General features: G+C 37.5%; 1 pseudogene across 1 annotated transcript; it reads right to left on the bottom strand.

Moving 5' to 3' along the window:
- On the bottom strand, positions 1–24,848 carry LOC143595495 (monooxygenase 2-like; annotated as a pseudogene). The gene is made up of 7 exons (XR_013146535.1): positions 24,772–24,848; positions 19,828–20,031; positions 19,669–19,745; positions 19,406–19,564; positions 19,097–19,325; positions 6,668–6,865; positions 1–688 (listed from the first exon to the last, which is right to left on the bottom strand). The product of XR_013146535.1 is annotated as a monooxygenase 2-like (transcript).
- Between the last annotated feature and the right edge of the window lie 411 nt (positions 24,849–25,259).

Below are 25,259 nucleotides of genomic sequence, written 5' to 3'. Positions count from 1 at the left end.
CACCAAACAACACACTGCCAAACTGCATCTTCCAAAGGACACAAAATGAATATCTATAAAATGACTCTATATCAGTTTTGCTCGTTAAAAACTATTTATAATTACAAAAGGAACACTTTATAATTATATCTTTTTTATAATTATATAAAATGTAACAATTTATATGTAAATAAACATGCTTAGATATCAGATTTATTTGTATAAAAGAGCATCTTTTTATTTTGTTGTTTCTGTTTCTATGTCGATTCATATTCAATTATTCATTCGAAAACTAATTTGGTTCTTATAAAATCTCAAAACATTATCACTATACATATATATATGTAAGACCAAACATCAACATTTTAAGTAATTTTACCGTCTCGTCTGTTAAACCTTAGTTTGTATCGGTTCAAACTCAAAGTTGGTATGTTCCAACATCGGTCCGAGCCTAATCAGTTTAGGGACCAACACATTGTCCCTAACCGCACAAACCATGGGTTCTCCAACTGCAAAACTGCTCCAACCACATTAGCACGAACTGTCATAGGAAAGATTCGCGGCCATCTCTCGTTTTGGTATGACCTTAGTGCATCCTCAATGGCCATGGGCCCCGCCTTTAGTGCAGGCGCAATCTTTTGCACTAAAACAACATAATCTTCTAAAGCACAACAAGCGACTTGACCTAGATTAGGAGTTATTGGTGTAAGAACAATATATAATAATATATATTTATATATGGCCATTATAATCATTATATTATAATAGATCAAAATATTAACTATACCTTATTATATATTAGTTTGGTAATTGTTGATGGGCCATATTACTTATAACTAACTAATAAAGGGTTTCCCCTTGGGTGTATATAAAGAGAGATAAATATTAACATCATAACCTAATCACACACACATAACAATTTGTGTGCCTCCTCTCTTCTAAAACTGGGTTCCTCTCAAGAACCCTAACACCATCCTTAACTATACATCCTAAAGGGGAACTCGACCAAGCTGACAACTATGTCGTCTACATCCATACTCTGTTGCGGTTACTACTCTCCATGCTGTAATAGGTTCATAGATTTAATATTTATCATGTTTTCCCTAAATATGGAATTGAATCAGAAGACATGGACTAAAACTTGATAAACCCTAATTTTTTCGGTTTCTTATATCATGTTCTATTACGAAAACAATATATGAAACTGTTTAAAATCACTGAAATTCATATTTATTAAACTCTAATATTTTTGAAATCTGTTAATTTCATGTTTAAAGATATCGATTCCAAGTTTTTTTTTGTATGTTTAATTGTTAAAATTTTCAATGATGTTCTTCGTGTTCATCATTATTATCGAAAATTATATATATGTTGGTTCAAAATCTAAATTAAAATTTGTTAATGATTATTTAGGGAAATACTTTTTCAAATCTTGGATAACTTAGAAGTTTTAATATTTTCTTAAAATATTTGAATCCCCTTAAAATAGGAAGCAAATATAATTGTTAATCATTAAAAAGATTTGAACCAAATCTTATCATTATTAATTTAGTTAATAAAGATCATGATTAGTCTATGGGTTTTCAAGTCATTGTATGGGTTTCTAACTAGTTTACCGACCATAAACCATAAACCTCAGAAATCCGTAAACCCATTAAGATTTTCGAAAACTCAAAATTTTTTGGAAACTCAATTTTCCAAGAATTAAATTTTTCGAGAACTCTAATGATTTGCTATTAACTAAATAGTTTTGTAAATTGTTAAATATTATATATAGGTGTATATATATACATATATTTACAAATCTAAGAAGGCTTAACTTGAATGAATTTTTTGATGTATCACTTATGCCCAAAGGTGATGTGTTACATCTACCCTATCTTTCAAGTCTAATTAAAGTTTTTGTTAGTTTTGCCTAACATGATCAAAATGTCTCACTTCTGCCCAAAGATGATGTGTTACATTTTAATCTGGCAAAACTAGCCCGTGCATAATTAAAATAATTGTTTCACTTCTGCCCAAAGGTGATGTGTTACAATTTTTTTGCACACATACTTAAAAAAATTTTAATTCTGCCCAAAGGTGATTTATTTTTTGTTTAAGTAGAACTTTTAATTATAGTCTATTAGTTTGATGTTAATAATAGACATACCACATCTTCAATAAAATATAATGATCCTCCATTAATCTAATGATCATAAATTTTAATTTGTATTATTTTAATATTCCATAATGTTCACTATAACATTCTTCTATAATTAACGATCTCCTCCAAATCATCCACTCTAATCTGGCAACGCAACTGAATTTTTCTCATAAAGAGTTTCAATAATATTTAGCTCTTCTCAGTTTTAATTATCCATTAAGACATGATATGACTATCCTATTGCTCTTTCTAAAACAATCATTCTATTGAAAACTAGAGCATAACAAATGGGATAAGTCAATCATAATGTCTCTTACGATAATGATAATCAAGAATTTATATAAATAAATGCTATCACTAGAGTTATTCTAGATTCAGTTTTTCCTAAGACTAATCAAAATAACTCCTAAGATTCATGCACTCCTTAAAAGTTCTAACTATAAGGTTAGATGGTATTATTTAATATATCATAATGTACTATCATGACCCATAAAATTAAGGGTTCACACATGATATTAAGTACAATATTCTAGTACATTGCATACTAAAATTTCCTATTATTACAATTTTTTGCCTTAAGTATCAACTATAACACTCATAAGTACAAAAGGAAAATGAGTATGTTGATTAGCAACACATGAAAAAGAAAAGAATATGGCAGTGGAACATAAGATGTTATTCAACTCACCACCATTAAAACCTTAAATAGTATAATTCTAAGGTTCATAGACAAAATACAAGTATTACTTCCAGCTTTAAGTTCTCTAAGGAGAAGTCTTGTTGTTAAAATATGTCATTAGATTAGGCATAAGCATTACAAGACTATCTATAATTCAAAAGAACAACTGGCTAAAATTGATAGTTGTATAAATGACATTTAAGTCTGCTAATCCTAATAATCCAATCAACACATGATTGTTTGAGTCTAGTTCTGTATGTTTACCCGAAATCAACAAATAACTAACATGAGTGTTAGTGACAAATTTAAATGTTAAGGTTATTAGAACCATGATAATTTGTCTTTTAATTACACTTTATGATACCTTAAATATTCTGAAGATTAATCAGAATTTAGTATCAATAATTAAGTTACATTATGACAGTTATGAAGTTTGCATAGCCAACATAAATTCACGCTTACCTTAAACTCTCATATTATTTGTTATCAATATTTGGATTGAAACATTTATAAAATACAACAAGATGATACTATATATTTTCACAATTTTTTTTATCATGCAAATAAAAATGTAACAAAAGACAAATGAGACATATAAAATTCATCCATTAAAACCAAATTTCATGAGAAATCATGACATGGTTGATGAGGGTGATTTTTCATAATCTCATTCTTAGTGATAATAAATCATGTGTTAGATTCCCTAAACATTACTTGGCATAAGAAATAAGTATATTTCACCAGAAGTATGGGTTCACCAGAAGTATGGGTTCACCCATACTTAGATTCCCTAAGTATGGGTTCACCAGAAGTTATATTTCACGTACATTCGTGGAACTTATTCAAACGGAATATTCAGACATAATTCTTTTATCATTTAAAAAGCTATTTACTTGTATCTAATCTGACTTCTATGGTCCATGGTTTTAAAGAGATCCATTCATATATACATAATATGATTTCTTCTAAATATGTCCCTAAGTTTATTATGACATCTAGACATTAATGAAATCATATCAAGTCTAACATATATATGAAACATTCCCACATCAAGTACATCATTGAAACTCCTTATGTAGTTTTTCTAGAGATATTAAAGATTAGTGGGAGCTTTAAGTGTCTCAGTCATAACTTACAAGATTTTCAAGAGGTGGGGAGTGAAAACTTGATATTATCTCAATTGCACCTCTTGTACAAGACACGGCTTCATCACAACACTATTTTATCAAAACTTATCTCTTTAGAATTTACTACTACTACTACTCTTACAAAAGTTTCATTGTTGCTTAAATGTGGGCATATTTAGATTACTTACTAAACTAATACTCACCAAGAGAAACTGCAACAATTTATATTATTAACTTGTTTCTCTGTTAGAATCTATTGGTCTTTAAGTATTGACCCTAAGTATGCTAATTTCCTAAAGGTTTCTAAGGTTAGTGGGAGCAGTAAAAGTCCTTATAGACTTGTTAAAAGTACAAGAAGTGGGGGGAAGGGAGTCATTAAATTTTACTCCAAATTTAACTCTAGATACACCTCTTGTACACCATACTGCACAAACTCTTATACACTTAGAATCCTGAAAATGATAGCAACCTAACTAAGAACTAATCCATAAAACTGAGACTTTTAATATTACCCAATAATCAACTCAGGAGGCCATCTAGGTTTTAAAACCTACTAACACTGATGATTATATAACCTCCTAACTAAAGTTGAAATGAATGTTTGAAAGTTTAATGATCCTATCCCTTATAATTAAACCATTAGCATCAATCAGAATTGACTCCATAAGTCAGGCTAACGTTTTGAGATTTGGTTGAATCACCTTTGAGTGTTCATAACTAAACTAAATCCCAATACGAAACGTTAAGACAATAAGAAGCACGATTGGTTGTTAAAGGTTATATTCAAGGATAAACCAATTATCAAAGAATCTTCTTACCTATATTACAAAAGATTTATTTAAGGATCATTATTGTTCTAGTAGCTTATAATAGTTAAGAGCTACATTAGATGAACACTAAAACAACTTTCCCTAACAATCGGCTTACATACTTATTTGTTTATAAAACAACCTAAAAGTTATAAACTGAAGGTCAAAATGTCAATAAAATCCATATATTGGTTAATACAAACATCAAAGTGTGATGAAATCTTTATACAATTATTTTCATAAAAAATCAAGTGGATTAATGTACCTACCTCAAGATGAGTGGGAGCAACTAAAAACAAAATTGTCCTTATATAGATGACATTCTTCTGACAAGTATATGATTGTTCGTACATACTTTGATATGATAGATCTCAGAGATATCCCTTACTTAATAGATATCATAAAATTCTGAGATAGACCAAAATGGACGTTAGTTTTGTTCTATAAGTTTTACCTTAAATGGGTCCTTACACATGTAACAAACAATATTGCTCTATTTAGAGGATAATAGGATCATTGAGATTATTACCTTATGCTTCATTAAGTAGAAGCTTTATGTATGTTCAAGTCTATACTTGTTCAGATATTGCTCAAAATTGCAGCACACTAGATATGTCTAGATTAATGTGAAGCATCTAAAGAGTATTAAAATATTTTTAAAAGAAACGAAAGACTATAATTTAAAATGAAGAAGTGAGAACTCAAACGATTGATTACCCTAAACATTGTTATATTTAAAGATAACACAATGTAATTTTCGGGATATATTCTTATGTCAACAGATAAATCTATCTCATGGAGGAGTCATAATGAACTGATAACAACAACCTTAGTCATAACGACATAATATGTTGATTAATTACAATGCTGTTATCAATAAATGTTGTTGAACATTTATTAGTGGACTCATAAGTTTTATTAAACTCCATATAAATTATATATTGAAGACTTCTTGTGATAAAGTCAGCTACTATGTTTTCTCAAACAGTAACAGTTTGAGAGGTGTTGCATTAAATTGTGATATGATATTAATTATTCGTTTATGAAAGAATTGAGGAATCTAAATTTTCGTATCGAATACATTCATGATATGCTTAAGGATCCGATAAATAAAAGTCTCACCATAAACATTATGAAAGCGCTTATAATAATGACGGGTTATTGATGCCTATGCGCAACTGCATATCATACTATGAATGATTAACTATTAAATTTCCTCATCGGTCTTGATTTGTATGTCTCTTAATATATTTTGCATGCATAATGACATATAGACAAATTATTGTACAAATCAAACGTTTGAAGGGCTTACTTGAAAGTTTTGATCATAACTACTTAGATTTTAAATAAGGACTGCAGTATGATTAATGGGGGTCTTGAGCTGATGTTCAACTCAATAATTGTATTTCTATGCTCCAGTTTAAGTTAAAAGCTAAAATGAGTGTTAACTCCTGATCAAGCTTATCTAATACTCATAATAAATGATTACTCGGCCAAGTGGGAGAATGTAAGAACAATACATAATAATATATATTTATATATGGTCATTATAATCATTTATATTATAATAGATCAAAATATTAACTATACCTTATTATATATTAGTTTGGTAATTCTTGATGGGCCATATTACCTATAATTAACTAATAAAGGGTTTCCCCTTGGGTGTATATAAAGAGAGATAATTATTAACATCATAACCTAATCACACACACATAACAATTTATGTGCCTCCTCTCTCCTAAAACCGGGTTCCTTTCAAGAACCCTAACACCATCCTTAACTATACATCCTAAAGGGAAACTCGACCAAGCTGACAACTATACCGTCTACGTCCATACTCTGCTGCGATTACTACTCTCCATGCTGTAACAGGTTCATAGGTTTAATATTTAACATGTTTTCTAATTGCTTACATGAAGAACTGATGCATCACCCACCACCACGGTTCCACCCAATGATGCAGGTGGGCTAATACCCGGCCATAACCACCTATCGACTAGTGGTGTCCGGATGATTGTGTCGTTTGGGGTCACATCAACTATTGTCTGTAACTCAGAGGGCCATTTCTTGATTAGTTCCTTGGTTTGCTTCTTTAAAATTAGTGGATCGGTAATTTTTGGACCTGTCACCTTACATTTGAAAACTATTAAAACAAACAGGAGTAACAAGATTAGTGGGTTGGATTACAGGTGATAGCCTAGTACTGGTCTAGATGGGTTGTGTTGAGTTGAGTCTAAAACTTGTTTCATATAAGTAATAAAGATTTTGACCCCTTATTTCAAGGAATAAGCGCCTTTTCTCTTACAGACAAAAGAAATGGATTGATTCCACCTGTGTAGAGTGGATCGTTCAACACCTGCGGCACAAACCCATTTTTGACCCCTTGGAATTTCAATTATTGTTAATACTTAATAGATCAAACATAATTTTATAGAACAAACTACATGATTGATCACTGATTTACGGATTTGATATGTTATTTTTGGAAATTACACCTTTGGTCCAATGATTTTTTTTTTAGAAAAAAGTGACACATTGGTAATCTTTCAACCAGTTGGCACTAGGGATGGGATTTTTTCCCCAAATACTTGTACCCGTACCTGTTCACTACCCGTACTTGTACCCGTATGTGTCTACTGGATACAGGTACCGGTATCCAAATTTACTGATTATAGGTACGGGTGCTTTCGGGTACTGGTGTTACGGGTCGGGTACTGATACCCGTTTAGAATATGCAGGGGCTTTTATTAGGTTTACAACACTCATGATTTAACTTTCAAGCGAGATTTTCAAAACATAATATATATTAGTTGAATAAGTTCATTCTCAATATATATGTGTATACTCATATATTGTGTATTCGTATATTTTTATTTCATGTATGTGTAATTGTGTATATCATAAAATAACATGTATTAACTTTCTTTCTTGCTATTATATAGAAATTGAGGAAACAATAAACAAAGAAAAGGAAAATGGAAATGGAAAATGGAAAGATGACTAGCGAGAATTAAACAAATGTTGACTTTCTTTGTATATGTTAATTTGTTTTTTTTTTTTTTTTGATATTTTGCATGTTTTGGTATTCATTACTTGATTTTGAATGGATTTTATATTATGGTTGATTTGTTTCATTTTTAATTTTGGTATTATGTTTTGGTTGAGGTTACGGTTATGGTTGCAATATTACAGTTTTGGTATTTTAGATAATTGATTGTCAGTACCGTACCATTACCTAGTTTATTGGAGATTTTTTGGTCATTTCATACCACTTACAGAAATATTGTCACACCCTCAAAATCCACTAACGGAGTTTTACCGTCAGAGGGTGTGAACTGGCAGGATCGGAATCATCAGTTATAATCAAACCATAAAAATGTTTAAATGAAAATAAGTGCGGAAGCGTAAAACCATATAAACAATGTTACGTCACGCAGGACGATTTAAAACCAATGATAACAGTTAACAGTAAGTTTGCATAGTTAAAAGTTTTTCAAGCAATGCATGTTCCTAAACCGCGCGCCCGCCTCGGCTACCTGAGAATAACATACTAAAAGTGTCAACACAAGGTTGGTGAGTTCACAAGTTATATAAAAATAAATCGTTTAGCGTTTGCGTTCAGCGTTTTACGTTAAGCGTTTTGCGTAACCACGTTACGGCGTTTTGCGTTAAGCGTTTTGCGTAACCACGTTACGGCGTTTTGCGTTAAGCGTTTTGCGTAACCACGTTACGGCGTTTTGCGTTACCAGATAGTGTTATGTCAAATTATATATCGATAGGTAGCTAATCTATACAACAAGTATTACTAAGTGTTCGACACCGAAGCTGACTCGTTTAGTAAGTGCCTTGTCACCAGGTCCTCCAGACCATGGTACGTGTTAGCCAAAATTACACCCGCTCGACCTCCAGTCGAGTTTAGCGTTGGGTGGGGTTTGTCAAACCCAGTAGTACTACTCAACAGTGACTCGCTATTCTAAATATTAACCGGTTCGATGTGTAGGACTTCAAATGTTTCGTTTGCCACTTAGCCTTTACAAGTGATATATATTTTATAACAAAATCTTAAATGCGTTGTGGAGTATGTTATCTCCCCCAAGGGAAAAGCGTTTGAAAACAGTTTAAAGAGGGTAAAGTGAAACTCACTGTTTGCGAAGAATTTCCCAAATTAAATCACCAAGATGCGCGTCACCGAAAAACTCTCTCTAGCGTTCTAAAACAATAAAGAGATTTTTCTAAGTGTCGGAATATTATCGAGTCTCTAGACCCGGCACATAATACCTATGCACATAACATGTTTCGTGTTTCATTTGTGAATCGTGTGTGACTTTAACAAGTGTTTTTGTGACACATTACATGTGTAAGCAATCATATACGTGTCATGTATTCATAAAGTACATCACTATCAATTATTCCCCGTAAGGGCATTTTGGTCAACAAATAACAATTAACTAGCCATTATTCCCCATGAGGGCAATTTGGTCAAATCATGGCAATCAATTAGCAATTATTCCCCGCAAGGGTATTTTGGTCAAAACATAACAATTATATAGCAAGTATCATGTTTCATGCATTTTTACACAACTCAGCAGCTAGTTTCACCGAGACAGAAATCCTACTAGAAAGATTGTACTATTTCACCAATTATAGCATCTCAATTAATTTACCAAAAATCATCACAGAAGCACATATGTCTTAGGTTTCCAGAACATATTTTATTACATTTTTATTCCTCATAGTTTTCTCACAATCATCAAATCATTACAGCAAACTCATAACAGTCAGATTCATGCACAACAAAATGTTATTTGCAATTCCCGTTAAACGAAAAATCCAATAAATGCAAGACCACTTGGGTTTGGTTCCCAACTCAATGAGTCAACTTCCAGAAGTGGAACCAACCCAATTGGTCTCGTAGTTCATGAGATATAACATTTACAACATAACCTAACAGCAGGTCTAACAGCCCAGATTTGCACAACGTTTTTATAAAATCATAAAAGTTAACTTCTACTTGTCCAAAAATTACAAACTTATACTTTATAGAAACTAGACTCAACCTAGTTTACTGCAGTACCCACAATCTCAACCAACTTTCACGTTTACACTTCGTTACAGTCACTTAAACATCGTATACACATTCTGTCCAGAATCTGTTTGCATCCAAACTCAACATAATAACAATCTATGAACTATCATGCATCCATATAACCCTCTAGACCCATAAACACATTCCATGCACATCAATTTCACATTACATACAAGATTAGGGTTTGTGTTTGAACTCAAATCAAAGACACAACAATCACCATACAACAAGATTCAATCTAGTTATCAAATCATTAACAAATCAACAACAATCATATTAACACAACATCATATAGGTGACGGCAGCTAGGGTTTGTAATTTACCCAACAAACATCAAAATCAAGTAATAAGGATGCATAGAATAGTCGATTATACCTTCCTAGCACCTTAATCTTCGATCAAAACTTGAAATTGGTGGTTGTATGTGTGTGTATAGGTGACGGCAGCCAAGTGAAGCTAAGGGGAGAGGCTGATCGGTTTTTGTGAGGGAGAAAAGAATAGGTTAGTGTTTATTATTATTAGTATTTATAATAATACATGTTACACTTTGGCCCCTCCACTTCTAAGTATTACTTTTCTAGCCCAAATTAACTTGTTTACATCTTGAGTTAACGTTTATAACCATGTTATCACATAACACATAAGTCTAACACATAATTATCACATAATTACTGTTTTGACGTTTTTCGTTTATTCACCAATCGTTTGCGTCAACTCGTTTGCGTTTCGGTGCAAATCCCGAAAGACTACACATGTAGTAAGTGTTAAGCGTCATTTAAACCCTAGTTTAAAGGTAATGAAGTGTGTGTTATAGATTCAGTGATCTTAAGTTTGAATTGAGGGAGTTGAGTTAACGGAGTTAACCTGAAATTGACGATTGTCACATCATTCCCATGTTAAAGAATTTTCGTCCCGAAAATTTGAGTCAAGTCGTGATGAGTGTCTGAAAGAGTAAAAAAAAAAAATTTCAGTTTGTCATATCATCCCCTAGTAGAAAGAAATTTCGTCCCGAAATTTAATTCATACCTCCGGTGATGTCTGACGGTTTGCCGAGTTTCGCGGTTTTCTGTGTTTGGTTAGCCCTTCAAAAAGGTGAGGATACTTTTTCATCATTTGATCCTCGCGTTCCCACGTGAACTCCGGTCCACGTCTCGAGTTCCAACGAACCTTAACGATTGGAATTTTTCTGTGCTTGAGCGTTTTGGTTTCCCAATCCAAAACCTCGACTGGTTCCTCAATGAAACGTAACTGTTCATCAACTTGTAGTTCCTCCAAAGGGACTACTTGGGTTTCATCAGATAGGCATTTTTTCAAATTTGATACGTGGAATACATCGTGTACGCCACTGAGTTCTGTTGGTAGGTCCAGTCGGTACGCCACCGGACCAATGCGCTCAGTTATCCGGTACGGACCAACATACCGTGGGTTGAGTTTGTTTCGCTTCCCAAAGCGAACCACACCTTTCCAAGGTGAGACTTTGAGTAACACCCGATCGTTCACTTGAAATTCGAGAGGTTTTCGGCGCTTGTCGGCGTAACTCCTTTGGCGGTCTCGTGCTGCCGCCATGCGATTTCGGATTTGAACAATCTTTTCCGAAGTTTCGAGTACCAGTTCTGGACCAGTGATTTGGCTGTCACCCACCTCTGCCCAGCAGAGTGGTGATCGACACTTCCGTCCGTACAGCGCTTCAAACGGCGCTGCCTTAATACTTGCGTGGTAGCTGTTATTATACGAAAATTCTACCAAAGGTAAGTGAGGTTCCCAACTTTTTCCGAAATCCAATACGCAGGCACGCAACATATCCTCCAGGGTCTGAATAGTTCGTTCACCTTGCCCATCCGTCTGAGGATGGTATGCTGTGCTCATATCAAGACGGGTGCCTAGTGCGCTTTGCAGCGACTTCCAAAAGTGCGAAGTGAAACGAGAATTTCGATCAGAAATGATTGAGACAGGCACTCCGTGTCTAGACACTACTTCCTTCATGTAAACACGAGTCAGTCTTTCCATTTTGTCCGTTTCTTTAATTGCTAGGAAGTGTGCCGACTTAGTCAACCGATCAACGATCACCCAGATGGTATCGCATCCCGTCGGTGTCTTAGGTAAACCCGTGATAAAATCCATTGAGATGTGTTCCCATTTCCACATTGGGAGTTCCGGTTGTTGTAGTAGACCAGATGGTTTCTGGTATTCTATCTTGACTCTGGCACAAGTCAAGCATTTGCTCACGTAGGTGGCAATGTCGGCTTTCATGTTCGGCCACCAGTAAAGTGCCTTTAAATCATGATACATTTTAGCTGAGCCAGGGTGGATAGAATATCGGGACTTGTGTGCTTCGTCCATCACTAGAGTTCTGAACTCTCCGTATCGTGGAACCCAAATCCGGTTCTCAAAATATCGAACCCCGTCTGATCTGGTTTCAAGTTGCTTGTTCATGCCCCGCATGAGTTCCGATGGAAGATTGTCATCTTTCAAAGCTTCAAGTTGCGCATCGCGGATCTGATCGGGTAAGCTGGCATGAATCGTGAGTTGCAATGCTCTCACCCGTCTGGGTTTATCTGTTTCTTTTCTGCTGAGGGCGTCGGCCACCACATTGGCCTAGCCAGGGTGGTACTTGATGGCACAATCATAATCTTTGAGCAGCTCGACCCAACGACGCTGTCGCATGTTTAGCTCATTCTGATCGTAGATATGCTGGAGACTCTTGTGGTCGGTGTAAATGGTAAACTTGGTACCGTACAAGTAATGCCTCCATATCTTAAGAGCAAACACCATAGCTCCGAGTTCCAAATCGTGGGTCGTGTAGTTCTTCTCGTGAACCCGTAGTTGTCGAGAGGCGTAGGCTATAACCTTCTCGAGTTGCATCAGCACACAACCGAGACCTTGTATAGATGCGTCACAGTGTACCTCAAAATTTTCCGTTCCCTCGGGGAGGGCTAGAATAGGGGCGCTACAAAGCTTGGTTTTCAACAGTTGAAAAGCGGATTCTTGCGCGTCACCCCAATTGTACTTAGTGCCCTTGTGAGTCAAAGCGGTGAGGGGTTGAGCAATCTTTGAAAATCCCTCGATGAAACGCCGGTAGTAGCCGGCCAGTCCTAGGAATTGTCGCACCTCAGTCGGAGTCTTAGGTGCTTCCCAGTTTTTGATGGCCTCTACCTTACCGGGATCGACATGGATACCATTCTCGTTGATCACATGTCCTAAAAAGTGAACCTCGCGAAGCCAAAATTCACATTTCGAGAGTTTAGCATACAGTTGTTCCTTCTTCAATAATTCCAGAATTACCCTTAGGTGCTCTTCATGGTCAGCTTCGTTCTTGGAGTAGACGAGAATATCATCGATGAAAACAATCACAAACTTGTCGAGGTACGCCTTGCATACTCGATTCATGAGATCCATAAATACGGCTGGTGCGTTGGTTAGGCCAAAAGGCATAACCGAAAACTCGTAATGACCATACCGTGTTCTGAAAGCCGTCTTTGAGATATCTTCCTCGCGCACTCTCAGCTGGTGGTAACCGGATCGTAGATCGATCTTCGAGTAGTAACTCGATCCTTGAAGCTGGTCAAACAAATCATCAATTCGGGGTAAAGGATAACGGTTCTTGACCGTCACCTTGTTCAATTCCCGGTAGTCGATGCACATTCGGAAAGTCCCGTCTTTCTTTCGGACAAACAAGACAGGGGCTCCCCATGGTGATGAGCTAGGTCGGATAAAACCTTTATCCAACAAATCATGCAACTGAGTGGACAACTCCTGAAGTTCCGCCGGTGCGAGCCGATACGGGGCTCGTGCTATGGGTGCTGCACAGGGTGTCAACTCGATTTGAAATTCGACTTGACGAATAGGAGGGAGTCCGGGCAAATCCTCCGGGAAAACTTCCGGGAAGTCTCGCACAACAGGTATATCTTCAATTCGTTTCTCCTCCGCAGGTTTCTCAATGATCTGCGCCAAAATTGCCGGATGACCCTTTCGTAGATACTTCTGCCCCTTCAGAAGGGTAATGACGCTGGTGGTCATGCCGCTTCTCTCGCCTCGGACCGAAATGATCTCGCCGGAAGGGGTGGTAATATGGACTATCTTATCGTGGCATATAATCTCCGCTCGGTTCTCGGATAACCAGTCCATGCCGACAACGACATCGAAACTACTAAGCGTAAAAGGAATAAGGTCGATATCAAAGATATGACCTGACAGTTTTAACTTACATCCCGCAAGTACATGAGTCGTTACTATGGTCTTACCTTCAGCTAATTCAACAGGAAACTTAGCATCTAACGGAATTGGAGTTACGTCTAAGAGTTGACTAAAGGCTTTCGACACAAAACTCCTATCAGCTCCAGTGTCAAACAATACAGAAGCAAAACAATCGTTTACAGGGAACTTACCAGTCACCACGTGCGGATCATTGCGGGCTTGACCCGACCCAATCACAAACGCTCTTCCCTTGCCATTGCTTCCACCATTACTGCCACTTCCATTACCCCCATTGTTGTCATTCTGTTTCAGCTTGGGGCAATATTTTCTAAAATGACCTTCCTGCCCACATTCAAAGCATCCTTTCGTCGTCATAGGTGGCTTAGGAGCACCCTTTGCCGCAAGGTCTCCTCTACATTCTTTCGCTTGGTGACCCATCTTTCCGCATCTTTGACACTTGACGCGGTCACACTGGCCAACATGATGATAGTTGCACCTGTTGCACTTTGGATATTTCCCAGCATATCCGCTCGAAACCTGCCCGCTACCGTTGTTGTTGTTGTTGTTGTTGTGATTCTGAGTGTTAAAGCTCCGAGTGAATTCGGGCTTACGGTAGTGTTGTTGCGGTGGGAGGTTCGAGGATGAAGATCTGGTGTTGTCAAACTTCCTCTTCCCGCTGTTCGGGTTGCTATTGCTGTTATTGTCATTACTCTGGTTGTCACGGGCTTTAACGGTCGAACCCCTAGGTGGTAACGCACCTTGGGTCACAGCCTGATCCGTCAGTTTGTGAGCTAAACGGATCGCTTGTTGGATCGTGGCTGGCCTGGAAGACGTCACCATGCCCTGAATCTGCGGTGCTAACCCATCAATATACATTTCAATCCTCTTACTCGGCGGATCTACCATCCGCGGACACATCACAGCCAACTCGTGAGAACGAGTAGTGTAGGCTTCAATTTCCGAGCCCACCATCTTCAGTGACCAGAATTCTGACTCTAACTTTGAAATCTCTTCTCTCGGACAGTACTCCTCTCGCATCATGCTTTTGAACTCCTCCTAGTTCATCGCGTTAGCCAGTTCCAATCCAAGGATCTGCAAATTTGCACATCGTCTGAGGACACCTCTGAGTGTGCCTCTGGCTCAGCCGGTTCTTCTTCCGGTTCCTCTTCAGGTTCCTCCTCGGGATCTTCTTCAGGCTCCTCTTCGGGATCTTCTTCAGGTTCGGCCTCAGGCCCCGCCTCAGGCTCGGCCTCAGGCTCTGCCTCAGGTTCGGCTGCGTTCTGAGCAAGTTGCATTTGTAAGACATCGCAACGCTCTAGAGCTATCTCGGTTCGGGTCCTTGCTACCTGGAGTTTCTCTTGCAAGTCTATCATCTCGGCTTGCATCTTCATCATAATCTTCATCTGTTGATCACTAGCCTCTTGCATTTCTTTCATTGCCGCTGCCATGCGGGCAATCTCCTCCTTAGTCTCGGTTCCGTCTTTTAACATTCTGGAAACGTTCTCCCTCGTATAGCGCATGTAACCCACGTCACACTCCAAGCATGAAACAACAGCTGCGAGAACTCTCTCTACAGGTTCGGTTATGGGTGGTAGGGTGTTGGGATAAGCAGGGTGGTTCGGGTGAGGTAACGGGGGAACTTGTTCGCGATAGACCATACGTCTGATCATGTTAGGGTACCAATCCCAGCTAACGTCGTTTTCGTATATGCCTCCGGATAGGCGGTACCTCTTCGGTGCGGGAGCTTCGAGTTCCGGGACTACTCGGGGTGGCGAGGCGGTAGGTAACTGCGGTTCCTTCCCGTGAGCATGCGTCATTGAATCGGATGATGATGGGGGTGGCGTCGACATTCCTACAGGTAAGCCGCGTATGCGCGCGCGTATGAGTGAAAGAGGTAAAGAGATAAGATTACAAGACTACACAAATCTATGTAGTGCGTATCATTTTAACTAATGGGTCGTCGCGGTTATAGTCAAATATGCATGCAGCTTCTAGTTCGCTATAACCAATGGCTCTGATACCAATCTGTCACACCCTCAAAATCCACTAACGGAGTTTTACCGTCAGAGGGTGTGAACTGGCAGGATCGGAATCATCAGTTATAATCAAACCATAAAAACGTTTAAATGAAAATAAGTGCGGAAGCGTAAAACCATATAAACAATGTTACGTCACGCAGGACGATTTAAAACCAATGATAACAGTTAACAGTAAGTTTGCATAGTTAAAAGTTTTTCAAGCAATGCATGTTCCTAAACCGCGCGCCCGCCTCGGCTACCTGAGAATAACATACTAAAAGTATCAACACAAGGTTGGTGAGTTCACAAGTTATATAAAAATAAATCGTTTAGCGTTTGCGTTCAGCGTTTTACGTTAAGCGTTTTGCGTAACCACGTTACGGCGTTTTGCGTTAAGCGTTTTGCGTAACCACGTTACGGCGTTTTGCGTTAAGCGTTTTGCGTAACCACGTTACGGCGTTTTGCGTTACCAGATAGTGTTATGTCAAATTATATATCGATAGGTAGCTAATCTATACAACAAGTATTACTAAGTGTTCGACACCGAAGCTGACTCGTTTAGTAAGTGCCTTGTCACTAGGTCCTCCAGACCATGGTACGTGTTAGCCAAAATTACACCCGCTCGACCTCCAGTCGAGTTTAGCGTTGGGTGGGGTTTGTCAAACCCAGTAGTACTACTCAACAGTGACTCGCTATTCTAAATATTAACCGGTTCGATGTGTAGGACTTCAAATGTTTCGTTTGCCACTTAGCCTTTACAAGTGATATATAATTTATAACAAAATCTTAAATGCGTTGTGGAGTATGTTATCTCCCCCAAGTGAAAAGCGTTTGAAAACAGTTTAAAGAGGGGAAAGTGAAACTCACTGTTTGCGAAGAATTTCCCAAATTAAATCACCAAGATGCGCGTCACCGAAAAACTCTCTCTAGCGTTCTAAAACAATAAAGAGATTTTTCTAAGTGTCGGAATATTATCGAGTCTCTAGACCCGGCAGATAATACCTATGCACATAACATGTTTCGTGTTTCGTTTGTGAATCGTGTGTGACTTTAACAAGTGTTTTTGTGACACATTACATGTGTAAGCAATCATATACGTGTCATGTATTCATAAAGTACATCACTATCAATTATTCCCCGTAAGGGCATTTTGGTCAACAAATAACAATTAACTAGCCATTATTCCCCATGAGGGCAATTTGGTCAAATCATGGCAATCAATTAGCAATTATTCCCCGCAAGGGTATTTTGGTCAAAACATAACAATTATATAGCAAGTATCATGTTTCATGCATTTTTACACAACTCAGCAGCTAGTTTCACCGAGACAGAAATCCTACTAGAAAGATTGTACTATTTCACCGATTATAGCATCTCAATTAATTTACCAAAAATCATCACAGAAGCACATATGTCTTAGGTTTCCAGAACATATTTTATTACATTTTTATTCCTCATAGTTTTCTCACAATCATCAAATCATTACAGCAAACTCATAACAGTCAGATTCATGCACAACAAAATGTTATTTGCAATTCCCGTTAAACGAAAAATCCAATAAATGCAAGACCACTTGGGTTTGGTTCCCAACTCAATGAGTCAACTTCCAGAAGTGGAACCAACCCAATTGGTCTCGTAGTTCATGAGATATAACATTTACAACATAACCTAACAGCAGGTCTAACAGCCCAGCTTTGCACAACGTTTTTATAAAATCATAAAAGTTAACTTCTACTTGTCCAAAAATTACAAACTTATACTTTATAGAAACTAGACTCAACCTAGTTTACTGCAGTACCCACAATCTCAACCAACTTTCACGTTTACACTTCGTTACAGTCACTTAAACATCGTATACACATTCTGTCCAGAATCTGTTTGCATCCAAACTCAACATAATAACAATCTATGAACTATCATGCATCCATATAACCCTCTAGACCCATAAACACATTCCATGCACATCAATTTCACATTACATACAAGATTAGGGTTTGTGTTTGAACTCAAATCAAAGACACAACAATCACCATACAACAAGATTCAATCTAGTTATCAAATCATTAACAAATCAACAACAATCATATTAACACAACATCATATAGGTGACGGCAGCTAGGGTTTGTAATTAACCCAACAAACATCAAAATCAAGTAATAAGGATGCATAGAATAGTCGATTATACCTTCCTAGCACCTTAATCTTCGATCAAAACTTGAAATTGGTGGTTGTATGTGTGTGTATAGGTGACGGCAGCCAAGTGAAGCTAAGGGGAGAGGCTGATCGGTTTTTGTGAGGGAGAAAAGAATAGGTTAGTGTTTATTATTATTAGTATTTATAATAATACATGTTACACTTTGGCCCCTCCACTTCTAAGTATTACTTTTCTAGCCCAAATTAACTTGTTTACATCTTGAGTTAACGTTTATAACCATGTTATCACATAACACATAAGTCTAACACATAATTATCACATAATTACTGTTTTGACGTTTTTCGTTTATTCACCAATCGTTTGCGTCAACTCGTTTGCGTTTCGGTGCAAATCCCGAAAGACTACACATGTAGTAAGTGTTAAGCGTCATTTAAACCCTAGTTTAAATGTAATGAAGTGTGTGTTATAGATTCAGTGATCTTAAGTTTGAATTGAGGGAGTTGAGTTAACGGAGTTAACCTGAAATTGACGATTGTCACAAATATATATAGCACTCATCCAAGGGTGGAGACTAAATGTGTTACTTTTTTTTAAATCACTGCACTAAATATGTAATTTCCGAAAAAAAACGTATCAAATCTGTAATACGAGTAAACCGCAGAGAACAACTAAGTAACTCGTTCTGTTTTATATAAAAAATAAAGATTTTAGGCATAACATATTTCCATACCCTATTTTATTTTCATAGATCAAAAAATTTCAGCAACTTCCAACTGGTTGACCCGTATCTCAAACAGGCCATGTTTGAGAAAAACATGACCCAAGTAGACCCGTTGTATTTATAACCTGCGACCAATAGTGTAAAAAGGCCAAGCTGCCCTTTGTTTGGGAATAACGTACCTGGCGAAGGGCTATTGAAGCAAACGAACCAATAAACATTAGTTGGCGAAACGGGAACGTAACCAGCACGTATGCCTTGTCCATGAATGTAATTCACCCGTGGTCCGAACGGCTGTCCATCAGGGTAATCTGCAAGCCCACGAAACGCACAATATCCCACATATTTAGGCTCTGAAAAGCCCATCCATTTAGCCACTGAAGAACGAATTCCATCACATCCAATTACCACCTATTGATTTATATAACGTTGACCAAATTGTTGATTTTTAAATCAAGAAAACTTTATTTCTGTATAAAACTAAGCAATACCTTTGATGATATTTGTGTACCATTAACAAGTTGTAGCAAAGTTTCACCATCTTTATGTTTGTCAATGTTTGCTAACTTAGAGGAGAAACATATGGAACCTCTTGACTGGTAATTGTTTGGCAAAAGTCTCCAGAAGGGTTCTTCGTTCAACTGCCCAACCTCTTGACTGATCCATATGCATCAAAAACATAAGTGAATTCCATATATATAACCGCAAGGGTGGCTGAGCATTTCTAGAAAAATACCAACATAAAAAATGCTACCGTATATTTATGTTTGATCTTCTTCTTTGAAAGTAAACGAGCGTAGCTCTCTTCCATTGTCTGTTCTAATCACCATCCTGCGCATTTAATTTGACAAAATCAATCATCAAAATTAAATAACAGAATATGTATATTTAATACAAACTACTACAAGACCACCCTTGCATCTCAAGGTATTGTGATCTGAGTTGCTGACCAACTCCCATTGAATCCAGAACCTTCCACCCATTTTTAAACAGAGTCAATGACGTTCCGCCTGTCCGTAATGACTCCGCCTGCTCCAACACCAATGACGGAACCCCCAGTCTGTGGAGGGAGACCGCGGTGGAGAGGTAACAAGGGATGGGAATGATGAAGCCATTGCTGTGAATGGTGACGACATAGATCGATCTATGATATATAGAGTGTGAGTGTGTTTTGTGTCCACTGAATTTAGTGGTGACAATTAAACAGGTGACCCACCGAGACTTATGACTGACTTTTCCCGGGGAATAACGCTAGAGACCTACTTAACCAAATTGGTTAAGCCACAGGGTAATGAATCTTTATGATGGGTCGAATAATCCCGAATATCTACCTGTTCATCGAATTGAATAACACATTTTCAAGTTAAATTGAGGTGAATAATTTAAATAATTATTTTTTTTTGGTAATATTCGTAATCGATTGAAAGTTAAACTATTCGATTCGTATTCGTATTATATGTCCAATTCGATTTGAATTCGAATAAGTTCGACCTGATTCAAGTTCACCTATTCCAGAAACTTCGAAAACCATAATCATAATTGCAAAACACACATAAAAATTTAAAGTAACTACGATACTACATGATAATAAGTTTAAAACTAAAATACAAATAATCTAAAATTCAAAATATTCAAAACGAGAAATCAATAACACCTTATAATAGTAATATGGGCTAGAAACAATAGTATAGTCAATTGACACAAATTAAAACAATAATATTATATATGTATATATAATTTGAATTTGAATTTAAATTCGAATCGAATAAAAATCATAAATTCGTATTCGATTTTTATGTACTCGAATATGAAATCGAATCGACATCAAACTTTTTTAAAGCCGAATTCAATCTTAATAATCGAATCGAAATATGAATAATCCTGGTAAGGGTGGCAAATGTGACTCATCCATTGGGTTGAATGGGTTATATTAAAATGTATATAATTAGTCAGAATGAGTCAAACTAATCAAACTAAAAATGAATATGATGGAAACGCGAAACGGGCTGACATTTCTTAAAGGTTTTTTTTATTTTATATTTTTTTATGGAACGAGAAAAAACAGATGAAAAATTTTAGTACTTTTACTTTTTTAGTTTTTGATTTATATTACGAGTTATGATTTTTATTTTTTTTTATTTTTTAATGAGGGGTTTTTGAAATGGGTCAAAATGAGTTGAGATTTCAAAAACCCCTCATTAAAAAGTTCAAAAAAAATAATAATTAAAAAATTATAACTTGAAATATAAATCAAAAACTAAAAAAGTAAAAATACTAATTTTTTTTTTCCATTTTTCTCGTTCTATAAAAAAAACTCGAGAAATGTCAACCCGTTTTGATTCATTTCAATCATTTTCTTTTTTTAGTTTAACCCATTCTGACCATTATATACATTTTAATACAACTTATTCAACACATGGGTCACATTTGCCACCCCTAACCCTGGTCTTAGAGGGGTGTTTGGGAACTTTTCGAAAAAGAAGTTGGTGTTTGAAAGTTTAAAGTTGTGAGGAGAAGAAGTCATTAATTATATTTTGTAATTTGTAACTTATTGTCAGAAGTTACAAGAAGGTTGAAATAAAAAATTCCAAACACTCTTTACTATCGAGGGGTTGGGGCAAATTTTGGGTATGGCTTTTCAAAAAGTTTGTGCCTCGCGTTTCACTAAAAAATAACTTGAAAAAAACTTTGCTCGTAGAAAGCTCGAATATAAACAAGCCGGCTTGGCTCGATTTCCAAACCATCAAGGGTTGGCTCAGCTAGAGCTTTAAACGAGCCGGGCTTGGTTTTCAGCTCGATAAAGTTAACAAGTCGAGCACGAGCTCACTTTGGCTCGGCTTGATTACATCCCTAACTTCGGGTACTACCCATTGTCGCTCGGCTGCACCACAACAACCCAACGGGTAGCTTGTTCCGGTAAATTTTTGTCAAATAGTTTTTTTGGATTGAGCCATTGGAAAGTAGCAAGAAAGCCATTGGGAATTAGATTAAAAAAAGAAAAAAAATACTTTTCAAATAAAAGAATCATCATCATCATCATACTCAGTATATCTCATCAATAGTAAAGCTATGGTAGGGTCTGAGGAGGGTAAAATGCAGACAACCTTACCTCTACCCTTTAGGAATAGAGAAGTTGCTTCCGATGAGACCCCCGGCTCGATAGTGGTTTTGCATCAATCCTTGGACATAAGGCACATAACACTCAACCATTGGGACACCTCCAATTGGTGCTTGTACCCTTGTCTTTCGGCTATCAACGCCACACATGATGCCTAATTAACCTTCCGTCACTTTTAACGTTATTTTCACAAGATTAGTAAAATAACGTCAAAATTAGTGCAATTTCACTTTTGCCCACCCGAGGGTTCACACATATACACATTATATATGCGCACCACAAGCATGGCGTTTTCAAATAAAATAATCTTTTTACCAAATTAATTTATTAAAACCTTATATTTTCTACCAATATTTTACACACACGACCATATGATCAGTCTGATGTTGGATATAATTTTAAAAAAATGTGAAATAACCAGTCATATAGCCTTATGTGACAACGTACCAAAGATGTCAGATTTGTTGTTGACCATGTTTTTAAACGAGTTGAATAATCATATACAAGTAGTATAGACCTCTACGACCAGTAAAAAACTAGTATTGGTCTACATAGGATCTATGATAAGTAATATAAGCTATGAATCATAAGTTATAAAAACAAAATTATTCTCAAATTTAATAATTTGTTTTTTATATATCTTTTTATAATAAAACTAAACAATCGAACATATACAAATCATACGCAATAAAACTCTCTCACCAACATCAAATTGTTTTAATATCAAATCCAATTTACCAATGAAGAAACACGAGATCCTCACTTAGGTCTAATTGCTTAGTCCAAGGGTGGTAATCAGTTATTTTCCACGAGGGGTTGGGATCCTTTCTGGAGCAGATGAATGCTTCCTACAAAACAAAACATCTTGAGCTCATTACGAGGAAATGGGGGGATTCTCTCGTAACCACCCTCACGCGTGAGAATCAGTATTTGATTTGTGACTGAAAGTATATAAAGAGAGTTTAGAATATTGGATTTTGGATCCCTCACCATTTGGAAATATCTTGGTATTTATAGCCGTTTGGGAAGAGAGGAATGTGGATGGCCAACTGTCTTGTCAGGCTCCCCACTAATTATAATTCCCTGCACGTGTGTTCTCGAGAGTTGGTGGGCATCGGGGCCTTTTGTCAATGACGTGTTGTACTAGGTAGTACCATCATATATGTGTTGTTTATCCCTTATTGGTTGGGTGTCGTTTACGATGAATATTCTTCCCTTTATCCCATGCTGGTGGAGATCTTGGCGCTACCATCCCGTGGTGTCAGGGAATGTTTATTATATATGGTCGTACGCAGCCATGTTTTCTGGTGCCATGCTACCTGCATGGCGCTTGGCCTTTCCACTCAGTGGGACAATGTACGAGTTATTTTGGAGTGGGTTTATTACCCTACCTCTATAAGTCTCCCAGTCCGTAGTTGCCTTTTTGAAACAGGGGGGCTATGGACTTATATTGGGCTTTTTGGTTGTGAATATTTTAGCTTGTTAGCCATTGTTAGCAAAGGGTTGTTTAACCCTTTATTTTCGGTGTCTTTTTGGCGGGAGGATATAGATAACCGACCCATGGTGGAGCCTATTTTGGTGGGCGGTTATAGATAACTGTCCCGTGGCGGGGCTTATTTTGGTAGGAAGTTATAGACAGCTGTCCCATGGCGGAGCCTATTTTGGCTGGAGGTTATTGATAACCATTCCATGGCGGAGCCTGTTTTGGCGGGAGGTTATAGATAACCGTCCCATGGCGGAGCCTGTTTTGGCGGGAGGTTATAGACAAACCGTCCTATGGCGGAGCCTGTTTTGGCAGGAGGTTACAAACACACCGTCCCATGGCGGAGCCTGTTTTGGCAGGAGGTTATTGACAACCGTCCCATGGCAGAGCCTGTTTTGGCGGGAGGTTATTGACAACCGTCCCATGCCGGAGCCTGTTTTGGCGGGAGGTTATAGACAACCGTCCCATGGAGGAGCCTATTTTGGCGGGAGGTTATAGACAACCGTCCTATGGCGGAGCCTATTTTGGCGGGAGGTTATAGACAACCGTCTTATGGTGAAGCCTATTTTGGCAGGAGGTTATTGATAACCGTTCCATAGCGGAGCCTATTTTGATGGAAGGTTATATATAACCGTCCCATGGCGGAGCCTATTTTGGCGGGAGGTTGTAGATAACCGTCCCATGGCAGAGCCTATTTTGGCGGGAGGTTATAGATAACCGTCCCATGGCGGAGCCTATCTTGAGTTATCAATACTTGTTACTCTTGGTCATTTCTTAAGTGATGACGTGTTAATAGCGGGGAAATATGACTTAAATGAATGTCAGTGAAGCATCAGTTGATATGACAGTTTTGACGACGGTTACGTTACGCAGGGCAGTTTTTTCGTCTGTGTCAGGCGCGTGGGCGAGAATTCCGGTGATGCGCCAGCTGTAACACATTTTACTGCTGTGTCTTTGGCGTGTTGCCTGTTGATTGGACCGCGTATCCTGCCTTTACTTTGTATCTTTCCTCAGCATTAATTGCGATGAGTATAAAAGGAGGTGTTATGTCTTCCTTTTTTTTCTATTCATCCTCACCTTTCAAATTTTCTCTATGCCTTTATTTCTATTTTGTCCATCCTTTCTCCTTTCCTTTTCCATAAATTTTTATGGCCGAGTCTTCTCAGCCTAACAAAGTAAAGAAGAACAACAACTTGGTGTTTGTCGGTTGTCGAATATCTTCTGAAGACTTCAACACCATGGTCTAGGTTTATCACCTTGGCCCCGAGTTTGAGCCTGATTTGCCTGCTCCAGGCAAGACTGTCAGGCAGGCTTCTGCCTTTAAGATTGCCATGTATAAGGAGTATTTTCTTCTTGGCAACTTCCGGTTGCCCATTAATCGGTTCTTGTTGGAGGTTTTGGATGCGTTTGGGTTGTACCTGACTCAAATACATCCTCTCGGAATGGCCCGTCTGCGCCATTTCCAGTATACTTGTCATTGCCTTGGCATAAGACCGTCGGCTGACAAGATAGTGGCCTTCTATCAGTGGCGCTATTCTCAGGGTTGGTATAATTTGTTTACTCACCCTGGCACCAAGGCCATTGATCTGGACGCGCCAAAGAGTTTGCATGAGTGGAAGAGCCTTTTCTTCTACGTCACTGCGCGCGTGGTTCCCCATGTGATGCATTTTAGGGATGTTAAGGATCTTCCAGAGCCTAAACCAGTCCCTTTTTCTGGGACGGACTGGTTTAACACCTTACAGGC

Source organism: Bidens hawaiensis, unplaced genomic scaffold, assembly GCF_021521415.1.
Source record: "Bidens hawaiensis isolate Kalapana, Puna unplaced genomic scaffold, B.hawaiensis_p1.1 tig00045258_1, whole genome shotgun sequence".
Lineage (NCBI taxonomy): Eukaryota > Viridiplantae > Streptophyta > Magnoliopsida > Asterales > Asteraceae > Bidens > Bidens hawaiensis.
The sequence above is the reverse complement of the archived record's forward strand: the minus strand, read 5'-3'. Positions and strand labels throughout refer to the sequence as shown.